At 46.2% G+C, this 17,077-nt stretch overlaps 1 long non-coding RNA gene across 2 annotated transcripts; it reads right to left on the bottom strand.

The window, feature by feature from the left end:
• Window positions 1-9,608: 9,608 nt before the first annotated feature.
• LOC146755511 (uncharacterized) lies at window positions 9,609-16,245 on the bottom strand. Of its 2 annotated transcripts, XR_014938044.1 has the most exons (7): window positions 15,350-16,245; window positions 14,538-14,874; window positions 13,784-13,977; window positions 13,367-13,588; window positions 12,574-12,617; window positions 10,633-10,820; window positions 9,609-9,625 (listed from the first exon to the last, which is right to left on the bottom strand). It is a non-coding gene; the product is annotated as an uncharacterized LOC146755511 (long non-coding RNA). The 2 variants fall into 2 exon arrangements; XR_014938045.1 differs by lacking the exon at window positions 14,538-14,874 and having other exon boundaries at window positions 15,350-16,242.
• Window positions 16,246-17,077: the final 832 nt, after the last annotated feature.

The following is a 17,077-nucleotide window of genomic DNA, read 5'->3' as shown; positions in this document are numbered from 1 at the left end:
TCAATGAAAATGTGTTAACCCTTCTCAACATGAAAAATTCTCATGAGTCTTGTTCCATTTTAAGTTGTAAATATGAATCTTTGAGGTGATTTGATGTCTTTTTTTTTCTTTTACTGAAACTACAATGTTTTCCAGAACTGTGTTCGCTGGACACAAATGCCTTCAGGTTCAGAGACACAGACAGCGGCGCCAGTGCCAATGCCCTGTGACTGTAGCCTGGTGCCCAGCACTACTCTTCCCTGCTGCCTATTTGATGTGCCTCATCCTCCAAGTTTTTTCAGCTCTCCTAAAGAAATGGCCATGGTTAAGGGCATGTTTTCAGCAGGCCATTTGGGCACACACTACTCCCACTGCCCTCCAGATTTCTCCATCCCTTGCTCTTTGTTCAGTCAGATACCTCCCAAGATACCTGTCTGATTTCTGACTTTCAGGGGGATTACTGGAATTTGTTCCATCTCCCCAAAGTCTGATGGAATGTGTTGTCAACTCCTTCACTGTGATTTGATCTATCCCTTCCTATCTATTCTTTTTCTTTTTCTTCTTATACTTTTTCTTTTTCTCAATCACTGTCTCTTTTTTATTAAGGCACGAAGTCTGAAAGATGTTCATTAATGTCAGTAAAAGTGAAAAACAGAGTTGGAGACAAAGATATAAATCAATGAGAATGTGTTAACCCATCTCAATGTGTGAAATACTCACAAGTCCTGATCAGTTTTAAGTTGATACCTCTCAACTACCTGGCTGATCTATCCCAGGAAGATTACTGGAATTTGCTCCATCTCTCAGAGTCTGATGGCCTATGTTGTCAACTACTTCACTGTGATTCAATCTATCCTATCCTACCTCAGAATAAATCATTTCTTTTAAAAATATTCCATATGAAAGACAAACTTCAATAGATGCCGCTTGAACATGGCATGCAGTTGATCACTGTGTTTTACTGTTCATTCAATTGCATCACCTTTCCTTCCATTTGCTGGCCAGATAAAAAAGAGAAATCTTTCCTTTTCCATGTGTAGCTGGTTCTCTGAGGAAAGCCAGTGGGAGTTGGTGCAAAGCAGTTTTAACACTGAGCGGATGAATGCAGAGGAGAAGAGTGATGTGAAGAAAAGTGATGCAAGTCCCATAGGTCCATTGTGAGCAGAAATTGGGTGGGGAGGTTGAGAAGGACCTTTGTCAACACAGTAACAGTACAGAACTCATTGGGACATCCTGGATTGGTATCAGTTGCACAGTGCTGCTTTAATGTCTTCTTTAAACCCAACTATAAATAAATAGACAATAAATTTATACTGGATTCTTTAAGCTCTCTCCAGATATCCCTCCTTTTTGCTGAACAAGTTCTGATAACCTGAAGAAGATAACAAGATGGCATAAGGCACAGGAGATTCTTTAGGTTATAATGGGCCCCAGGGTGCATTTGATGCTGAGTTCATCAGCCTCTAGTGCAGAGAGAAGTTTGCACAAAGTGCTCAACAAGACAAAGTCGGAAGTAACAGTGAAGTTTCTTGGAGTATTAATGGGCCCACTGAGGGCCATTACCAAGTAAGCTTCCCAAGGGACTTGTTAGAGAAGATAACTGGAAGCCATGACTACAGGCAGGCAAAGGCACTGGCATGCTAAGAAACCTCTCCTTTGCCTTACGAAGCAGACAGGTCAAGCCCTGATTGCAAGACCAGTGGTAGAGAGATCCTGTCTCTCATGTTGTCTCCTGGCATTTCCTGGGGCAATGGGTTGGAGGTCCGTATGATGTTAAATGAAAGACATGGGGACAGAAGATCCCAGGCTCTACATGTGGTGCAAGGACGCTGTGAGGTTCATGTCCCATATGAGACCTATGTTTCATTGCAGGATGTGAGAAGGGATGTGAGAAGGGCCCAGTCTGAACAAGCAGTCAATCCCTGTGAAACTCTGAACTTCAGATCTCTCAGTTCCAGTGCCCTCGTTTGCACATTCTCCCAGAGTTTGAAGTCCTTTATGTTCTGCGGTGCACAATCAGGCACTTGTTCTTGTTATACGTTATGCACTTGGTGCTTAGTACCAACTGGTACCCACTTCTCTGACTTGTCCACATCTCTCTGCAAGTCCTCTCCACCCTCAGTGGAGGCAACAGCACCTCCTCATCTGGTCTCATCAGCAAACTTGCTCAGAACATCTTCTAGTCCTGCATTCAAGTCATCTGCATAAACATGAAAGGAAAGTGGCCCCAAAATGGAACCCTGGGGACCCCGACAGTGACCATCTACCAGCCTGATGGAAAAAACTGACTATAATCCTTTGGGACTGACCTACTGGCCAACTGCTCACCCACCACATTGTGTTTCTGTCTAGCCATATGCAGAACATTCTGTCCAGAAGGTTGTTGTGAGAAACAGTATCAAAATCTCCACTGAAATCCTCAAGGATTACATCAACTGGCTTCCCTTGGTCAACTAAACGGATAACTGTGTCACAGAATGAGCTTAAATTAAACAGGACCTTCGCCTCACAAACTTGTGTTGGCTGCAACCAATGACAGAATTGTCCTTCAGCTGTTTTTCCATAACTCCCACCATCATTTTCTCCATAATTTTACCAGGCTCTGGACTGACAGGTCCATAATTGCCCATGTCATCTTTCTTGCTCTTCCTTACAATGAGACAACATTTGCCAGCTTCCTGTCAGCTGGCATGACCCTAGACTTCTTTAGATGCAATTGAAATGACAGCCCAGAGCATACTAAGGCGTCATCATTGAAAGAAAGTAGATGTGCCATAGCTTTGCAATGTCTTGAACTCCAGAGTATGCCACAGATGGAGCAGAGGGGAAGATTTGCCTCTTCTGTAGTGAACTCATTCATTTGGTAAGCAGAATAACACTACCTGATACATGAGGACTGTGTCTCTGCTCTGCTCTGCTCAGCTCACAGGGCAGCGGTGCAGGGTGTTGCTCTCATGTCAGTGCAGGTAAACTCACTTTAACCTTTTTTCTTCTGTAAATGCTTCCTCTGTTTGTATGCTCAGATACACTTCCACATTCCCTCAAGTACACTTCCATATATCATTAACAATTACACTTTCTTATACCATCAAAACAGTTTGTCAAACAGTACAGTTCTTCAGTTCACATAAACTCCCTTAATACAGTCTGTATTCTTCAGTTATAAACACTGTGCCACAGAACCAGCACTGATTGAACCACCTCCCTCACACACTTCCTCGCAAGCAGTACATAGTATTACATAAATGGGTTGACATTCATTGGTCGGGTGGAATGTACACCTCTCCTCAGGACAATCTTACTAATCTACAGAGTACAAACTCCCGTCTTCTTACATACAAGCAGAAAGTACATATGAGTGGACAGACAACACAGTCTTTCACTTTGTCCGTGTCTGGCCATTTCCCTCACAGGAGGAAGGAAACATGGATCGAGACTCGGCACTCACCCTGCAGCTGTTCTGTGTCTCACTCACACCACACTCACTCTGACATTTAGATCAAAAACCATGGTTTATTCATACTACACAATGCTGACAACGTTTTCTAGCTGGAATCTTAATAACACTCATACTCTGGTCGACCAGTTGCAAACGTTAATGTTTTTCCCAGAGTCGGCTTGACACATGGTACCAAACACTTAAAGCAGATGATAATATTGAACATACAACCTATAACCCCCGTGATTACAACTTGGAGAACCCAGGCTACCATTTGACAGGCTATCCACTATATCCCATACCCGTAGGAGAGACCAACCTAGGTCCCTCCTATTGTCAACTACCTGGGAGAGAGTATTTGTTCTTGTTTCCATTCATATGACATACAGTTCCCTTTCATAGGAACTCACCCAAGGAGTCTTCCTACTCAGCTGGCAACCAAAGCCATGAGCTCACCTCCCTGGGAGCAGCACGTATGGCTGTAAACTGTGTAGGATGTCTCCTCAAGACATATGGGCTCCACTTACCATACACATACCTGGTCCACCTATGGGTGGTCCTTGTCTGTCCCTGCAGTGATCAGGTGAGGAAGGGAGTCCTTCAGAGAAATCTCAGGGTGCGCCAAAAGTGTCTCCCTCTCAGCTGGTCCTGCAGCGAACAGAGCTGGTCCCACCTGGGCCGCCAAATTGACTACAGGAATTGAACTCTATAACCTCTATAACTGATACAGTCTCCCATGACATACTTATACCAAAGCTGAGGAAGTATGGGATAGGTGATTGGACAGTGAAGTGGGTCGAGAACTGGCTGACTGGCAGAGTGCAGAGGGTTGTCGTTGGCGGTGCAGTGTCTGGCTGCAGGGCTGTAACTAGCGGCATCCCCCAGGGGTCTGTGCTGGGTCCAGTCTTGTTCAACATCTTCATCAACAACCTTGATGAGGGGATAGTGACCACCCTCAGCAAGTTTGCTGATGACACGAAGTTGGGAGGATTGGTTGACATGCCTGAATGCTGTGCTTCCATTCAGCGAGACCTGGACAGGCTGGAGAGCTGGGCAGTAAGACACCGGATGAGGTTTAACAAAAGCAAGTGTAGAGTCTTGCACCTGGGTAGAAATAATTGCATGCACCAGTACAGGCTGGGGGAAGAGCTGCTGGAGAGGAGCTCTGCTGAGAGGGATCTGGGCGTCCTGGTGGACGACAGATTGACCATGAGCCAGCAGTGTGCCCTTGTAGCCAAAAAAGCCAATGGCATCCTGGGGTGCATTAAAAAGAGCGTGTCCAGCAGGTCGAAGGAGGTGATCCTCCCCCTCTACTCTGCCCTGGTGAGGCCTCATCTGGAATATTGTGTCCAGTTCTGGGCTCCCCAGTACAAAAAAGACAGGGATCTCTTGGAAAGAGTCCAGTGGAGGACCACAAAGATGGTGAAGGGCCTGGAGCATCTCCCCTATGAGGAGAGACTTAGGGAACTGGGTCTGTTTAGCCTTGAGAAAAGAAGGCTGAGAGGGGACCTGATCCAGGTCTATAAATATTTGAGGTGTGGGGGGCAAAGAGGTGAGGCCAGACTCTTTTCAGCAGTGTGTGGAGGAGGGACAAGGGGAAACAGACAGAAACTGCACCATAGGAAATTCTGCACTAATGTGTGCAATAACTTCTTTATGGTGAGAGTGACAGAGCACTGGAACAGGCTGCCTAGGGTGGTTGTGGAATCTCCTTCTCTGGAGATATTCAAGACCTGCCTGGATGCTGAGCTGTGCAACGTGGTGTAGGGAACCTGCTTTGGCAGGGGGACTGGACTCAGTGGTCTCTGGAGGTCCCTTCCAACCCCTACAATTCTGTGATTCAGTGAATATCATGGAGTTGTTTGGATGGGGAAAGACTACCCCTTCGAATGACCTTTTGTCAGGGCATGTCCTGGGATTCCTAGGATCCTCAAAATGCAGCACTGCTTCTGTCACTGAAAAATGGGGCCCTGTGTGGGACGGAGGGAGGGTCCATGAGTCCCTGGCCCACCTGACTGAGTATTTCCATGGTCTTAGCAAAGACATACTTACAACTTGAGAATGACAGTTAGCTGTGTTCATGGTGGCATGGCCACTTTTAATGGCCTTGAACTGTCTGAACATAACTGAAGAGGCTCAGGCTGATGCAAATCAGCTATTGAATGATAGTGTTGAAAAATTGGAAAGACAGGTGGCAGTTTTGATGGGAAAAAACCTAATTCAATCATTCTCCTATGGAAGATCAGTAACAACTGTCTGGAGGACCATGGGGGCCCTGTACAAGGGAATCTGTATAAAATGGACTCTGTAAATGAAGGCACTAAAAGGTCAGATTTTGAGGTTCCATTTGGACTAGATCTATTTGAGATCTGACTGATTGTAACCCAAAAATGAAAAAAAAAAAAAAAAAAAAAATGCAGGATAGGCTGGTGGGAGTGCCCTGACCAGTGTCCACCCCCCAAACCCTGCTGCCCATAATACAGCAGCTGAACTGATGGATATAGTACAGTGGTTTAGACAGAAACCAAGAGAGCATGCCAGCATAGCTGCTCTGGTTATGGGACATGGAGGCAGAAAGTGCTATGGTGAATGGACTGGAAATTTCAAAACTGACATCCATTACTACTAACCCTGCCCTCAGGCAAAGACTTTATGCTCTTGTCTGGAGGGCTTATCGCAATAAAGATTGGCGGATTTGCTGCGTAGACCGGTCAGAACTCAGATCTGCGTTGTGCTTCCTGCGGCACCAAACGCCCAACAGTGGCAGTTCCGCTTATTGGCCAGCAGGTGGCAGCAGAGACCACGGAAAGAACGTCTGCGGGACAGACCCTGGGGATCCGTTCTTTTGATTATAGGGGAAGAACACAAAGATGGAAGAGGAGGGAAGGGGGAAAAAAAAAAGAAAAAAAAAAAAATCAAACCACAGCAAACAAATAAAAACTTCTCCAAACGTAGCAAACGTGAATGTCTGTCAATAAATTAATGAGTAATTAAATTGATATCCCTTTCCCGCCCCCCCCCCCCCCCCCCCCCCCAACTTCTGAGATGAAAAAAAAACACTTCTTTTAGAAGAAAACAGAGTAGTAACAACTTCTGTACCTACATTCACCACTCTGAGATCCTGTCTGGGTCTCCCAAGGCTTGTAAATAACCACTGGGTCGGTTCTGATGTCGCGTGATTTGTTGTCAGTTCTCTCATGGTTCTCCGGTCAGTTCTCCGGTGCCAGGATCTGCCACAGGGCATTCTGACCACGGGCATCATGTTTCTACGCTGCCGCCTGCATTTAACAGGCAATGGGACTGCCCAGCATGTGCAAGGCAGCACCTCTTTCACACCACCAGAATGTTTAAGGCTGTTGGGATTGTTGTTAGCGTCCCATTAACACTGAGGCTAGAGATACCCTTAGGATTGACATTACTATTAGCATTACTTTGATGGTGCCCTATCTGGGTCATTTCCAGGGGATGTCAGGAGTAAGGCACAGTGTCAGGAGAAAAAGAACAGACTCTGTTACTTTATAAAAGTGATAATAGAGAGAGTTCATTGGAAAAAATACAACTCTTAAATAATGCAAAGCATGCTTCTGATTGGATGCAGGCATCATCTGGGCTCTGATTAATATTACTCTTAAGGTAAAGATTATTGTTACCATAATGATTTTTTTTTTGGATTATGATCAGGGTTAAGGTTCCTTTTGCTACAAACTTCTAGCATCATTTTTGTTGTTGCATTTGGAGTTAGGGACGATTTTAGAATCAGGGTAAGGGTTAGGATTAGAGTTACATTGCTGGTTAATGCTGTTATCTTTACAGCTCCTGTGAGGGTTGGGGTCTGGGTCAGGTGTTTAAAAATGAAATGAAAAAAGAATTAAAAAAATATATTGAAAGCTTCAGATTTCCTTAATCTTTGTGGGAATCATATAATGTGCAACTCAGATCTATCTCTTCGTGCAGTGACTGCCTGTAAATTTGCTAGAGCCTAATATAATATGGCCTTGTGCTTTCCACTAACTCACCTTCATTTCATTTTCATTAAATTTGCTTGGTAGTCAGATTTTGGTGTGTGGATATTTTAAAACAATCTAACTGACATTAGCAAAAAATTAAAAATAAAATTAAAAAAAATGCACAACAGCATCGTATCAATTTTTATAGATAAGATAAAGAAGAGCAGTTTCCCTTAGTTTTCTGTGCCTCTTTACTTTCTTACCCTCTCCCCTTGTGTGAGAAACTCTCAAAGTCAAAGATTTCTAGTTAGGCAAAGATGGCAGCGATAGCAGCAGTGCTTATTCATTACTGCAATACTGCGCGCACATCCCCTGTTGGCAAGGGAGAAACTGCACACCAGTCAGTGAAATCAATTCTGTTCTGTGCCCTAAACCCACTGCAGGTGATGCTCTCATGGCTCTCATTGGTTGAGCATCTCAGGCTCACAGACTCCTCCAGACTGTGGCTAGGATTCATTTCCATAGAAGGTCAATTACCAACCTCTTGTTTTTAGGTCTGCCTTGTACTTTTCTGCGGAGAGAGAAGGGCAATGTTTCCAAAAGTCAGTACATTCATTCTGTCCTGTGCTGGGCTCTACCCACCCTGTGTATTTATCTTGTGCTTGTCTCAATTCTACCCATGTCAGAATGCCCCCAGTCTGAACTTAACTCTGTTCAGCAACTTTCTTGGTGGAAAAACTACTTATACAGCTGTTTTACAAGAGGGTCATACATTCAGTTAGGGCCTACACTATGTACTGAAAATACTGGAAACTTCCACTGCAAAAACACAATCTACCTCTCCCATCTGTGCAGCCTTGCAGACCCAGAGCACGCCAGGTTATTTCTGCTTTCATAGCATTTGCATGCTGTAGGGTGAGCAAAAGGTTCTGCTGCTTGATTCTTCTGCAAGAGCTGCCTACCGGCAAATGGTTGCAGGGATGGAGGATGTGACAGAAAGCATTTGTCTCCACAAGAGCAGAGTTACATTCAGTGCAGAGTGTGAGAGTCAGGTTGGTGTGGAAAAGCACTGACACGCTGGGGATGATGCAGTGCTCACATGTCTAACACTCACAGACATTACTGTCAGAAGGATGGTGCTGTGTTGTGCTTCTACCTTTGGCAGCCCCTGGAGAAATGCTGCGGCACACAGAACACCTTTGTATTGCACTGACTGCTGCCATGCAGCATGGATTTAACACACCAAATCCAGAGGAGCGTGACTGCATCTAACTGCCCTGAGAAAAACTACTGTAGCTGAAGAGATGAGGAGGCATCTGCTCATCTGCAGAACAAGCAGCACTGCCAGACACTGGGCCAGGTGAGCACCTCCTGCTGCAGCGTGATGATGACAGGGCTGGAGATGATCTGCAAAGCCAGCTTCAAAGTGGGAGATGTGAGTCAACATGGCAGGAGGACAGAGGTGTTAGGGAGCAGCCAAGGCATCAGAGAGTATCAAAAGGCTTTGAAAGGTATCACAAAGCAACAGCCAGGAAGACTGGGATTATCATGAGCAGCAACCTGGATGCTAGAGATTATTTGCTCCCATACAAAATGGTAGAGATCTTGCTGCAGACATCCCAAAGCCATGCAAAATGGGAACCCAGAGCTCTGCCTGCACGAACCCCACAGCCATAGCATTGCAAGCTGAGCTGCCTTGCTGTTTGTTGCATTCATCCCAATCCCTGTGAATGAAGACTCGGAATGCAGCCAAGGCGATGATTGAGCATGAGAGTGACTTTATTCAATAAAAGACAGGAGGGCTTGAGAGGTCAAGGGTGAAGATGGGACTCCTCTTGTCAAGATGAGAGTGGCTCAGAGCTGGTGCTGCTGCCTGGTGCCTGGGACTGGCAGCCTGACTCTAAGTCCCCATCTAAGATGCTCAGCTTCACCTCACTGATGCTGCCCTGCTCCTGCATGGTGGTGCTGCTGTTGGGGCACTCGGGCTGTGCTTGGGATGGGCAGCACTGCAAAGGCGCTGGGTCACAATCCAGGCAGGTGACTGTGGTGTCTGGCAGGCTCAGGTCAGGAGCTTCAGCAGAGCCAGGAGATATGAGAGCATGAACGTGGATGAGCCCCTTGTGTCCATCACTGTTACCATGTGGAAGGCTGTCATCCGAATTGCAGCGATTTGTGCTTAATAAGAACTCTCCATTGATGGAAACACACTGCACATCACTACTTGGTTTGGATCTTTGGGGTTGACAAGGGCTCGAATTATCTAGGAAGGCACAGAAACACAAGGGTTAGTGTCAAACGTTTGCAAGTTGAATCATGCAAGAGGTTGCTGATACTTGGTAATAGAGTGGCGGCAGGACGAAGCAAATAAGCTTGAAGCAACAGAGCCACTGTCTTGAAAGTGATCCTCGTGCAGGTCCATAAGTTTTGACTCTGCCTGGACTTCATATGGGGCAGTATGACATCACAAAGGGGTGATATGATGTCACAAATGGGCATTATGACGTCACAAATAAGCATTATGATGTCACAAAGGGGCACTATAATGTCAAAAAGGGGCATTATGACATCACAAATAAGCATTATGACGTCACAAAGGGCATTATGACGTCACAAAGGGGCATCGTGACGTCACAAAGGATCGTTATGACGTCACAAAGAGGCATTATGACATCACAAAGGGGCATTGTGACGTCAGAAAGGGGCATCGTGACGTCAGAAAGCAGCATTATGACATCATAAAGGGCATTATGACATCACAAAGAAGCATTATGACGTCACAAAGGGGCATTATGACATCACAAAGGGGTGTTACCATCACCCTGCGCCCAACTCCTCTCTCCCTCCTATTGGCTCCCTCTCCCACCAATCCCCGATCTCCCCTCCCCTTAGGCATTGAATTCTCTTCTCACTACCTCCTCCCAGTCCTCCCCTAGGAACAGAAACCATTCAGATTCTACAGCAAACTACAGCATCTGCACTGCAAGAGCACACTGAACCACCTGCAACAATGAAACATGGTTTTGGAGAGTGGGTTTGAAAACACACCTTTAGACAGCTGTCTCCCTGTAGCCAAAAGGAAACCAAGCAGCAAAAGAAGAGTCCAGCCTGAAACATGCCCATGCTACTAGCCCAGGTTTTTCACAGTGAATGTAAAATCCATCCTGTTCTTGAGGTAACAAATGACCAGTGGGTCTCCCCTTGCTCCACCCCTTCTCCTTCAAAGCCAGAAAAAGAAAGAAAAAACAAGCAGAAGAAACCCAGACGTACCTTTCCACACACAGAGCAGAAAGTGGAACAGCAGTTGGTCTCCTTCCTGAGACATGGTGGGGAGCATCCCAGAGGAAGCCCAGGTTCTTTGCTTCTCTCCACAGGGACTTCAAGCACTCTTGGCAAGAGCTGCTTTGGTTCTTTCTTCAACTGCTTCCATCACCAGAATCTCCTTTGGAAAAGGAACACTAAAGAAAGAATCAGCAAATGAGAAAGAATGAGCAATAACCACTTTCCCAGCTTTCTTCTGACATGCAATTAAGACTCACGACTTGGGCAAGGTCTTAAAATCAGCTGGTTACAAGAACTGTCCCAAAATATATCCAGCTTCTGTACAGCTGCCGTTATTTCTGTCAGTGAGTGTAATCACAGAATCATAGAATGGCCCGGGCTGGAAGGGACCTCAAGGATCATGAAGATCAATCGCCTCCCTGTCCCTGCTGGCCATCCCCTCTTCTGATGGAGCCCAGGGGACCATTTGCTCTCTGAGCTGCAAGAGCACGCTGATGGCTCACGTTCTGTTTTTCATCCACCAGGACCCCCAGGTCCTTCTCTGCGGGGCTTCTCTTAAGGACTGCTCCTCCCAGGCTGTAGAAATGCCTGGGATTCCTCCAGCCCAAGTGCAAAACCTTGCACTTTGCTGTGTTGAACCTCATTAGATTCACCTAGGCCAACCTCTCGGTTGAGCTCCCTCTGAATGGCATCCCTTCCTTCCACTGCATCAGCCCCACCACTCAGCAAACAGCAGAGGGTGCACTCCATTGCATCATTGGTGTCACTGATAACCATGTTAAAAAGCACTGGTCCCAAGACAGACTCCTGGATGACACCACTTGTTATTGGCCTCCACCTGGACACAGAACCATGAATCACCACCCTCTGTCTGTGGCCTTTCAACCAATCCCTTATCCACCAGGTGGTCCACCTGTCAAATCCACATCCCTCCAGTTTAGAGATAAGGATGTGGTGGAGGGCCATGTAAAAGATCTTGCTCAAGTCCAGGTCAATGACATCAGTTTCCTTCCTTTTGTCCACAAATGCCGTCACTCCATCATAGAAGAGCACCAGATTGGTTAGGCATGGCCTTCCCCTGTTAAAGCCACGCTGACTGTCTTGGATCACATGCTCATTCCTTATGTGATCAAGCATGTCTTTGAGGCGGATCTGTTCTTCACCATCTTCATCACAGTTCTACATTTGAATCAAATAATTGGTGTTGCTGTCACCAAGAAAACCTCTTTGTCTTCTACTCCTGCTGCACATCTGTGCTTTCACCAGAAGCAAAGGGAGAGGCCACCTCCTAGATCCAAATTTTAAGAAACCAACACCCAATAGGTGTCATCTGAAGTAAAATAGCAGAGAAATTAAGATGACTCTTTTGCATCCAGCTTGGATCACTCCCTCACTCAGGCACACCACCATCAGATGAAGGAGATGCTGCCTTCAGCTTAGAGACTGTATGGGAAATCACAGTTTGAAACTCTGATTAATCAGCTGAGGCAAGTGTTGGGTCAGCTGCGGGAGCACAGGTGAGAGTAATCTAGCTGTGCTCCCAGAAGGGGTGGACGTCGACTGCACCTCTTCTGAGACCTCACCTCATTTAAAGGCTGACCACCACTAAGGCAGAATCTCTTGGAGACTGCTCCCCAGTTGAGACTGCCTCAGCTTTCTGGTCAAGGCACCAACATTGGTCAGTTTTCCTTTGCTAATAATCTTTGACTATTTACCACCATCTTGGTTAACATCTTTTTACTAGCCACCCTTACAGAGACCATAAGGGCTTGGGCTTCCAAACTCTCAGCAAGCATTTGGATCAGACAGCTTCCTTCTGGGGAGCCCCCCTGCATCACTGCTGCCTCCTTGTGTTCCGTACCCGCAGATGCTACAGAGCTCATTAGCATGGACTTCCTTCCTCCCCTCAGCAGCTGCTCCTGCACTCACCTTCATTCCTACTCAGATACCGGCCGCTTCCAGCACTAGCTGACCTGCAAGACACAGAAAGGAAAGGTGGGAGTCATGCAAACGCAGAAGCCCAAGGCTGCGTCACCACCACGTATGGCAGCCTCAGGAAGTCAGCTGCAACTACATCCTTTGTCAGAATGGAAACAGGCACCGTCAATTAAGTGTGACCTCTGAACTCATTGCCACCATCAGAAATAGGCACTGAAATCGCTCACTTCACTGCAGCTGGTTACCTCCTGATTTTGGGTAAATGCGGACACTGTCTTGAGGGCTACCAGAAAAACGACATCAACTTCATTGTAGGTGGTTAAGCTTGGAAGCTGGACTTGAGCAAGAAAAGTTTCTCAGCTCAGAATCACAGAATTATCAAGGTTGGAGAAGACCTACAAAATCATCTGGTCCAACCATTACCAATACTTCCCGGATAAATCATACCTCTCAACACAACATCCAAACGTTTCTTGAGCACTCCCATGTTCGGTGACTCCACCACCTCCCTGGGCAGTGCTATCCAATGCCTGAATACCCTTTAGGGGAAGTAATATTTCCTAATGTCCAGCCCGAATCTTTCCTGGCACAGCTTAAAACCATTCCCTCTTGATCTATAACTGATCACACGAGAGAAGAGGCCAAACCCCAGCTCACTACAACCTCCCTTCAGGACGTTATAGAGAGTTATAAGGTCTCCCCTGAGCCTGCTCTTTTCCAAGCTGAACAATCCTAGTTCCCTCAGCAGCTCCTCGTAAGGTTTGTGCTCCAGACCCCTCACTACCTTCGTAGCTGAAGACGTTCCAGAACCGCAAGGTTTTCTTGCAGGGAGGGGCCCAAAACTGAATAGGTCAAACATCCTTCTCTCCATCATTGCTGTCACGTGGAAGGCTGTCCTTGGAACTGCAGTGACTCATGCATCCTAACTGCACTCCATTGATGGAAGCACAACGTGCATCATTGCAACTTGCTGGTGGGTTCCTGTATTGGCAAGGGATCGATTCACCTGGAAAGAGTAGATACACAGCATTTAGCGTCAAACTTTCACTGTCCAAGGAGGCAAAGGCTTGGTGCTGCCTGTCAAGCAGGTTTCAAGCAGCTTGTGAGACTCATCTGGGAAAGACAGGAGTCAACCAAAGATGTCAGGCACAGGCTTGAATGCCAGAAGGAGGTACAAGCCCACTGAAAGCATGAATTCTACCTGTGTTGCTGACAAGCAGTGTTTTGAAAGCTGGATTTGCACCCTTACCTGCCAGGACCAAGACTTCTACTTCAGAGGGCTCCCTGGCACTGCTCTGCAGTTGGTGTTTGGCCACAGGGGATGGTTTGCCCAGGCAGAAGCAGGAACGCCAACTGCCAGCTGCTGACTCTGCCCTCTCACTGGGAGAACTCAGTCTGGAGAGAAAACAGAGCATGCTGTCAGTCGTGGTGCAGGGTGAGGGAAGAGCTGCACCGAGCCCTTGCCAATAGTTGCCTGTTCCCGCCACTGCCTGCTTTCTGCTGAAACACAGCCTAGAAACACCCTCTGTTTCAAACAGCAGAGGATGCTTCCATTCCTACAGCTCAGCCCTCAAGTCCTGCTGGCTACATTCCTCTCAATGATTTCAAGCAAGATTCGGAGCATGTGAGCAAAGGCTCCACAGCCGGACAGGAAAGGAGCTGGCAGGCGTAACTGCTTTCTGAGGAACCGTACAGTTATAAGGGAAGCTCAAAAGCATCCCTGACTCTTACGTTAACACCTCCTCGGCCTCAGCTCACTGCCACCTTTAATTTCTAGTGCCAGCAAGTCTGACCAACAGCTCTGCTTACAGGAGAAGCACAATTGGTTTCAGGCACATGGCCCTGAAATCTGGAAAACCCCAAGATTTCCATGTACAGCCAGCACAGAACAGGATAGACGCCAGCATGGCTTTCTGCATCTTGTGACTGCCTGCCCAACCAGGAAGGAAAGGCACCTTGTGTGGCTCCACTGAGGCCATAGGGCAACTGTGTGTTAGTTGAATCCTCAAAGATATAATGGACAAAAAATAAACCAATAAAAATCATCCGAACAATGATGGTAGGGGCTGGAAAGGGAATTCCTCTTTCTTTATCTTTCAGATGGAAAATCAATGATTGCGTTGAAGTTCCTCAGTACAGCTGCAGGCCCTTCCTCCACTTGTATCTTGCTGCTCCGTGTTGCAACAGGAGAGCTGCTCTGGCCTCTCCTTTCAGCCTGTGCCGCCTGCACGGCGAGCAGCTTTGTGGATGGAGAGACCCACACAGACTTGGGCCCAGGCAGAGAACTGTGCCCTGCAAGGGAAAACCACAGCTAAGACAGAAAAGGAAGCAGCAGCACAGCCATCCCCATTCTGCATATCTCTCAGAATTGCTCATCCGAGCCACTGGAAGAAGAGGAGCTCAAAATAACTGTGTGCTCAGAGGTATGCTCGTGGCAAAGGACACAGCCACAATTAAGAGCAGCTCACTGTATCTTAAGAGGCAAACAAAAAGCCTAGAAAAACTAGGGGCCAGAGATCTCAGAAAGCATCACTGCCACACTTCAATCAAGTTTCACCTGCTTGCAAAACATCTTAAGAGCAGTGATGGTTTTCTCTATGTAAGGCTTGGACACTCTCAGGACCCATCAACAGGGCACCATATTCTAACCTAAGCCCAGAAGCCTGCTGTCTCCTCAACAGTAACAGAATTTTCAAAGGTCTTGGAGAAGCCCTGGATTGGATGAAGCTGTCAGATTTAGATCAAGCTAATGGAGGAAGATGCTCACCTACTCCCTCTCCCATGGCTGGTGTAGATTTGGAGCAGAAAAGGACGTCTGTGTAAATAGTACTGTTGAAATATCAACTGGTAGAGCAGTGTTGCACATTGTACAAATCACAGTTGGACATCCATGGACAGCTGATGATAAAAGTAATTGTAGGGGAAGAGCTGGATGAAATATTGTTAAAAACAAATAATCATTTTAGCTGCACGTTTGTAAGTATTTCTTTTCATCCTTCTCAAAACAGTTTCATGGCAGAATAAAGAGGACACGTTCACACAGACATTTCCACAGCCAGACTAGGGAATAATCAAAGAATATCAACCAAAACGTGTTTCCTACCAGTTACATGAATCTTGAAGGTGAGTTTCTAGCCAGCAGCCTCGCAGCTGTACTCCCCTTTGTTGCAGTAATTCATTCCTGGATGTAAATCACATGTAGAAAAGTGTTGCTATGATACTAGATGACCAAGAAAGTCCTATAGCCAAAATGTTTTGCACCAGAGAGGCTGTCAGTTGATCCTCCAAATGCAAGACACACCAAATGAAGCGTTCCTTTATCTCTGGGATTCCAAGCATTTTCTCACCTCTGACTTTCACTTGGAATGTTGCTTTGTCATCTTTTGTTTCACAGCTGTAGCTCCCTTGGTCTTTCAGGGTCACATTTTTGACCATGAGGTTGCGGTGCGTCCCCTGGGAGATGATGGTTGTCCTCTGGTCCTGCTTCACCTCTGTTTCATCTTTCTTCCATACGACAGCTCCGCTTGCAGCTGACACCTCACACACCAGCTCCAGGTCTTCAGAAGGACTGACTGATATTTCTGAAGTGGTTTTGGGCTTGCTGACAACATTAATGGCTTCATCTGAAGAAAAAAAGAGAAAGTGGTTTACATCCTGACTCAGGCTTATTCAGCACAGCATGAAGATACAGTTAGAACTGATTGTAATGTCTCTGCTCATTACATTTGGGTGATTGAGTTTCACCTCTGGAGGTACTCACATACAAACGTGTGCTTGATTCTCCTGTGTAAGGAAAGAGTAAGTTCTATGCAGACAGTTCTTATTTCTTTTAATCAATTCTGTATTCTGCACACGTTCTTCTGAAGCTAAAATGAAGGCAGATAAGTAACGTGTTTGCAATGCATGAACAAACCTATTCAACACTTTGTCTCTAAGCTAACAAGCAGAGTTTGATGAGCACATCAGTATTTCATGCCCTTCATTCCATCCAGACAGAACCTGCCTGAGGAGCAAGCTGATGGCTGTCAGCTACAGGCAGACCTAGCTTAGCATTGCATTTCTTAGAGCAACAACTGTTGCTTTCAGTCACTGGATATACCAAGGCCAATTGCTATGCCAGGCACATTTATGGCATCAGTGAACAAATAATGAGTTAAAAATTGTAATAGACAGGAGTCATCTATTCTTGTAAAACTAGGTGACCAAAGAAGAACAGTCCCTCTAGAGTCAAGCTGTTTAGAACTAATAGCATCAATCAATGTCACGTAGATAGATTACTTCCCTGCCCTAAGACCATCTTGTGACCATTTGGTGCTCCTAATTAAGCCCTCTTGATGGCTTTTTTGTCTGAGCCATGTGACATTTTGTGATAGGAGTTACTGCTAGTGTTCCCTTCACCCTACACCAAAGTAGGAGGTATCCATTCTCAGGGAATCATGCAGGCTTCCTCTGGATTTGATGCTCAGAGACAGCCCCAGAACATTTTAAATCTTAG

This window comes from Coturnix japonica, chromosome 32 (genome assembly GCF_054131305.1).
Source record: "Coturnix japonica strain WE chromosome 32, WE-NBRP24, whole genome shotgun sequence".
In the NCBI taxonomy this organism is placed as follows: Eukaryota; Metazoa; Chordata; class Aves; order Galliformes; family Phasianidae; genus Coturnix; species Coturnix japonica.
This window is presented reverse-complemented; position numbering and strand designations above follow the sequence as displayed.